General features: G+C 47.3%; 12 non-coding genes and 5 pseudogenes across 12 annotated transcripts; all 17 read left to right on the plus strand.

Annotated features, from left to right (window-relative positions):
* The first annotated feature begins 334 nt into the window (after window positions 1-334).
* LOC138538085 (5S ribosomal RNA) lies at window positions 335-453 on the plus strand. The gene has a single exon (XR_011286198.1). It is a non-coding gene; the product is annotated as a 5S ribosomal RNA (ribosomal RNA).
* Window positions 454-559: 106 nt separating this feature from the next.
* Window positions 560-678, plus strand: LOC138538656 (5S ribosomal RNA). Its single transcript, XR_011286747.1, has one exon. It is a non-coding gene; the product is annotated as a 5S ribosomal RNA (ribosomal RNA).
* Window positions 679-784: 106 nt separating this feature from the next.
* On the plus strand, window positions 785-903 carry LOC138537660 (5S ribosomal RNA). Its single transcript, XR_011285789.1, has one exon. It is a non-coding gene; the product is annotated as a 5S ribosomal RNA (ribosomal RNA).
* A 105-nt stretch (window positions 904-1,008) lies between these two features.
* On the plus strand, window positions 1,009-1,117 carry LOC138542817 (5S ribosomal RNA; annotated as a pseudogene).
* Window positions 1,118-1,223: 106 nt separating this feature from the next.
* Window positions 1,224-1,342, plus strand: LOC138539290 (5S ribosomal RNA). Its single transcript, XR_011287361.1, has one exon. It is a non-coding gene; the product is annotated as a 5S ribosomal RNA (ribosomal RNA).
* A 106-nt stretch (window positions 1,343-1,448) lies between these two features.
* On the plus strand, window positions 1,449-1,567 carry LOC138540441 (5S ribosomal RNA). The gene has a single exon (XR_011288488.1). It is a non-coding gene; the product is annotated as a 5S ribosomal RNA (ribosomal RNA).
* Window positions 1,568-1,673: 106 nt separating this feature from the next.
* On the plus strand, window positions 1,674-1,792 carry LOC138547324 (5S ribosomal RNA). Its single transcript, XR_011291168.1, has one exon. It is a non-coding gene; the product is annotated as a 5S ribosomal RNA (ribosomal RNA).
* Window positions 1,793-1,898: 106 nt separating this feature from the next.
* Window positions 1,899-2,007, plus strand: LOC138545920 (5S ribosomal RNA; annotated as a pseudogene).
* A 463-nt stretch (window positions 2,008-2,470) lies between these two features.
* LOC138548666 (5S ribosomal RNA) lies at window positions 2,471-2,589 on the plus strand. Its single transcript, XR_011292459.1, has one exon. It is a non-coding gene; the product is annotated as a 5S ribosomal RNA (ribosomal RNA).
* A 106-nt stretch (window positions 2,590-2,695) lies between these two features.
* Window positions 2,696-2,814, plus strand: LOC138538667 (5S ribosomal RNA). Its single transcript, XR_011286758.1, has one exon. It is a non-coding gene; the product is annotated as a 5S ribosomal RNA (ribosomal RNA).
* A 106-nt stretch (window positions 2,815-2,920) lies between these two features.
* On the plus strand, window positions 2,921-3,039 carry LOC138537661 (5S ribosomal RNA). The gene has a single exon (XR_011285790.1). It is a non-coding gene; the product is annotated as a 5S ribosomal RNA (ribosomal RNA).
* Window positions 3,040-3,144: 105 nt separating this feature from the next.
* On the plus strand, window positions 3,145-3,253 carry LOC138544184 (5S ribosomal RNA; annotated as a pseudogene).
* A 106-nt stretch (window positions 3,254-3,359) lies between these two features.
* On the plus strand, window positions 3,360-3,478 carry LOC138536816 (5S ribosomal RNA). Its single transcript, XR_011284978.1, has one exon. It is a non-coding gene; the product is annotated as a 5S ribosomal RNA (ribosomal RNA).
* A 106-nt stretch (window positions 3,479-3,584) lies between these two features.
* Window positions 3,585-3,703, plus strand: LOC138547326 (5S ribosomal RNA). The gene has a single exon (XR_011291170.1). It is a non-coding gene; the product is annotated as a 5S ribosomal RNA (ribosomal RNA).
* Window positions 3,704-3,809: 106 nt separating this feature from the next.
* On the plus strand, window positions 3,810-3,918 carry LOC138544882 (5S ribosomal RNA; annotated as a pseudogene).
* A 463-nt stretch (window positions 3,919-4,381) lies between these two features.
* LOC138538053 (5S ribosomal RNA) lies at window positions 4,382-4,500 on the plus strand. The gene has a single exon (XR_011286167.1). It is a non-coding gene; the product is annotated as a 5S ribosomal RNA (ribosomal RNA).
* A 106-nt stretch (window positions 4,501-4,606) lies between these two features.
* Window positions 4,607-4,715, plus strand: LOC138545922 (5S ribosomal RNA; annotated as a pseudogene).
* The last annotated feature ends 285 nt before the right edge of the window (window positions 4,716-5,000 follow it).

Below are 5,000 nucleotides of genomic sequence, written 5' to 3' on the forward strand. Positions count from 1 at the left end.
GGAGCTACCTTTTTACATAGAATTAGCATACAGGTAGTGTGTTCATGGGTAATAAATCGACTTTCACATGTAATGCAGTACAGAGAATATTGAGTCCTTCAAGAGGCATGAAAGAAAACCATTATTGTGTTGATTGTTCTCTCCACCTCCCTGCAACAGACACAGGATGGATGAATTAAAGTTATCCTACCAGACATAGGAGTCCTGAATGGGCCCACCAGTCTTATATATCTCGCCTGATCGAGCGATGAGCGTGGTATCATGTTGCAAGTGGCTGCATGGCTTAGCTTACTAAATGCAAATGCATAAGAGTAATATTCTTAGCATTCCTAGAGCCTACGGCCACACCACACTGAATGCACCCGATCTCATCTGATCTCGGAAGTTAAGCAGTGTCAGGCCTAGTTAGTACCTGGATGGGAGACCGCCTGGGAATACCAGGTGCTGTAGGCTTTTTTGTGCTCCAAGTTCAGGAAGTGAGCCCTTTCTCAATTGCCTTTTAAAACTGCAAGGTCTAGCCGACTAGATGCTTAAAAGTACAACACTCACTAGGCCCAGAGCCTACGGCCACACCACACTGAATGCGCCTGATCTCGTCTGATCTCAGAAGCTAAGCAGTGTCGGGCCTAGTTAGTACCTGGATGGGAGACCGCCTGGGAATACCAGGTGCTGTAGGCTTTTTTGTACTCCAAGTTCAGGAAGTGAGCCATTTCTCAATTGCCTTTCAAAACTGCAAGGTCTAGCCGACTAGATGCTTAAAAGTACAAAACTCACTAGGCCCAGAGCCTACGGCCACACCACACTGAATGCGCCCAATCTCGTCTGATCTCGGAAGCTAAGCAGTGTCGGGCCTAGTTAGTACCTGGATGGGAGACCACCTGGGAATACCAGGTGCTGTAGGCTTTTTTGTGCTCCAAGTTCAGGAAGTGAGCCATTTCACAATTGCCTTTCAAAACTGCAAGGTCTAGCCGACTAGATGCTTAAAAGTACAAACTCACTAGGCCCAGAGCCTACGGCCACACCACACTGAATGCGCCCGATCTCGGAAGCTAAGCAGGGTCGGGCCTAGTTAGTACCTGGATGGGAGACCGCCTGGGAATACCAGGTGCTGTAGGCTTTTTTGTGCTCCAAGTTCAGGAAGTGAGCCCTTTCTCAATTGCCTTTTAAAACTGCAAGGTCTAGCCGACTAGATGCTTAAAAGTACAAAACTCACTAGGCCCAGAGCCTACGGCCACACCACACTGAATGTGCCTGATCTCGTCTGATCTCAGAAGCTAAGCAGTGTCGGGCCTAGTTAGTACCTGGATGGAAGACCGCCTGGGAATACCAGGTGCTGTAGGCTTTTTTGTACTCCAAGTTCAGGAAGTGAGCCATTTCTCAATTGCCTTTCAAAACTGCAAGGTCTAGCCGACTAGATGCTTAAAAGTACAAAACTCACAAGAACCAGAGCCTACGGCCACACCACACTGAATGCGCCCGATCTCGTCTGATCTCGGAAGCTAAGCAGTGTCGGGCCTCGTTAGTACCTGGATGGGAGACTGCCTGGGAATACCAGGTGCTGTAGGCTTTTTTGTGCTCCAAGTTCAGGAAGTGAGCCATTTCTCAATTGCCTTTCAAAACTGCAAGGTCTAGCTGACTAGATGCTTAAAAGTACAAAACTCACTAGGCCCAGAGCCTACGGCCACACCACACTGATTGCGCCCGATCTCGTCTGATCTCGGAAGCTAAGCAGTGTCGGGCCTAGTTAGTACCTGGATGGGAGACCACCTGGGAATACCAGGTGCTGTAGGCTTTTTTGTGCTCCAAGTTCAGGAAGTGAGCCATTTCACAATTGTCTTTCAAAACTGCAAGGTCTAGCCGACTAGATGCTTAAAAGTACAAAACTCACTAGGCCCAGAGCCTACGGCCACACCACACTGAATGTGCCCGATCTCGGAAGCTAAGCAGGGTCAGGCCTAGTTAGTACCTGGATGGGAGACTGCCTGGGAATACCAGGTGCTGTAGGCTTTTTTGTGCTCCATGATTAGTAATTGCGCAACTTCTCAATTATTTTTCAAATTTGGTATGTTTCCAAAATAATTGTATCCCGTTTTATAGCGGAAATGTTGGACAACATCATGAGGGCTGGAGCTACCTTTTTACATAGAATTAGCATACAGGTAGTGTGTTCATGGGTAATAAATCGACTTTCACATGTAATGCAGTACAGAGAATATTGAGTCCTTCAAGAGGCATGAAAGAAAACCATTATTGTGTTGATTGTTCTCTCCACCTCCCTGCAACAGACACAGGATGGATGAATTAAAGTTATCCTACCAGACATAGGAGTCCTGAATGGGCCCACCAGTCTTATATATCTCGCCTGATCGAGCCTGATCGAGCGATGAGCGTGGTATCAAGTTGCAAGTGGCTGCATGGCTTAGCTTACTAAATGCAAATGCATTAGAGTAATATTCTTAGCATTCCTAGAGCCTACGGCCACACCACACTGAATGCACCCGATCTCGTCTGATCTCGGAAGTTAAGCAGTGTCAGGCCTAGTTAGTACCTGGATGGGAGACCGCCTGGGAATACCAGGTGCTGTAGGCTTTTTTGTGCTCCAAGTTCAGGAAGTGAGCCCTTTCTCAATTGCCTTTTAAAACTGCAAGGTCTAGCCGACTAGATGCTTAAAAGTACAACACTCACTAGGCCTAGAGCCTACGGCCACACCACACTGAATGCGCCTGATCTCGTCTGATCTCAGAAGCTAAGCAGTGTCGGGCCTAGTTAGTACCTGGATGGGAGACCGCCTGGGAATACCAGGTGCTGTAGGCTTTTTTGTACTCCAAGTTCAGGAAGTGAGCCATTTCTCAATTGCCTTTCAAAACTGCAAGGTCTAGCCGACTAGATGCTTAAAAGTACAAAACTCACTAGGCCCAGAGCCTACGGCCACACCACACTGAATGCGCCCAATCTCGTCTGATCTCGGAAGCTAAGCAGTGTCGGGCCTAGTTAGTACCTGGATGGGAGACCACCTGGGAATACCAGGTGCTGTAGGCTTTTTTGTGCTCCAAGTTCAGGAAGTGAGCCATTTCACAATTGCCTTTCAAAACTGCAAGGTCTAGCCGACTAGATGCTTAAAAGTACAAGCTCACTAGGCCCAGAGCCTAAGGCCACACCACACTGAATGCGCCCGATCTCGGAAGCTAAGCAGGGTCGGGCCTAGTTAGTACCTGGATGGGAGACCACCTGGGAATACCAGGTGCTGTAGGCTTTTTTGTGCTCCAAGTTCAGGAAGTGAGCCATTTCTCAATTGCCTTTCAAAATTGCAAGGTCTAGCTGACTAGATGCTTAAAAGTACAAAACTCACTAGGCCCAGAGCCTACGGCCACACCACACTGATTGCGCCCGATCTCGTCTGATCTCGGAAGCTAAGCAGTGTCGGGCCTCGTTAGTACCTGGATGGGAGACCGCCTGGGAATACCAGGTGCTGTAGGCTTTTTTGTGCTCCAAGTTCAGGAAGTGAGCCATTTCTCAATTGCCTTTCAAAACTGCAAGGTCTAGCTGACTAGATGCTTAAAAGTACAAAACTCACTAGGCCCAGAGCCTACGGCCACACCACACTGATTGCGCCCGATCTCGTCTGATCTCGGAAGCTAAGCAGTGTCGGGCCTAGTTAGTACCTGGATGGGAGACCACCTGGGAATACCAGGTGCTGTAGGCTTTTTTGTGCTCCAAGTTCAGGAAGTGAGCCATTTCACAATTGCCTTTCAAAACTGCAAGGTCTAGCCGACTAGATGCTTAAAAGTACAAAACTCACTAGGCCCAGAGCCTACGGCCACACCACACTGAATGCGCCCGATCTCGGAAGCTAAGCAGGGTCAGGCCTAGTTAGTACCTGGATGGGAGACTGCCTGGGAATACCAGGTGCTGTAGGCTTTTTTGTGCTCCATGATTAGTAATTGCGCAACTTCTCAATTATTTTTCAAATTTGGTATGTTTCCAAAATAATTGTATCCCGTTTTATAGCGGAAATGTTGGACAACATCATGAGGGCTGGAGCTACCTTTTTACATAGAATTAGCATACAGGTAGTGTGTTCATGGGTAATAAATCGACTTTCACATGTAATGCAGTACAGAGAATATTGAGTCCTTCAAGAGGCATGAAAGAAAACCATTATTGTGTTGATTGTTCTCTCCACCTCCCTGCAACAGACAAAGGATGGATGAATTAAAGTTATCCTACCAGACATAGGAGTCCTGAATGGGCCCACCAGTCTTATATATCTCGCCTGATCGAGCCTGATCGAGCGATGAGCGTGGTATCATGTTGCAAGTGGCTGCATGGCTTAGCTTACTAAATGCAAATGCATAAGAGTAATATTCTTAGCATTCCTAGAGCCTACGGCCACACCACACTGAATGCACCCGATCTCGACTGATCTCGGAAGTTAAGCAGTGTCAGGCCTAGTTAGTACCTGGATGGGAGACCGCCTGGGAATACCAGGTGCTGTAGGCTTTTTTGTGCTCCAAGTTCAGGAAGTGAGCCCTTTCTCAATTGCCTTTTAAAACTGCAAGGTCTAGCCGACTAGATGCTTAAAAGTACAAAACTCACTAGGCCCAGAGCCTACGGCCACACCACACTGAATGTGCCCGATCTCGGAAGCTAAGCAGGGTCAGGCCTAGTTAGTACCTGGATGGGAGACTGCCTGGGAATACCAGGTGCTGTAGGCTTTTTTGTGCTCCATGATTAGTAATTGCGCAACTTCTCAATTATTTTTCAAATTTGGTATGTTTCCAAAATAATTGTATCCCGTTTTATAGCGGAAATGTTGGACAACATCATGAGGGCTGGAGCTACCTTTTTACATAGAATTAGCATACAGGTAGTGTGTTCATGGGTAATAAATCGACTTTCACATGTAATGCAGTACAGAGAATATTGAGTCCTTCAAGAGGCATGAAAGAAAACCATTATTGTGTTGATTGTTCTCTCCACCTCCCTGCAACAGACACAGG

This window comes from Ambystoma mexicanum, unplaced genomic scaffold (genome assembly GCF_040938575.1).
Source record: "Ambystoma mexicanum isolate Mex_15411 unplaced genomic scaffold, UKY_AmexF1_1 Mex_scaf10, whole genome shotgun sequence".
Taxonomy (NCBI): Eukaryota; Metazoa; Chordata; class Amphibia; order Caudata; family Ambystomatidae; genus Ambystoma; species Ambystoma mexicanum.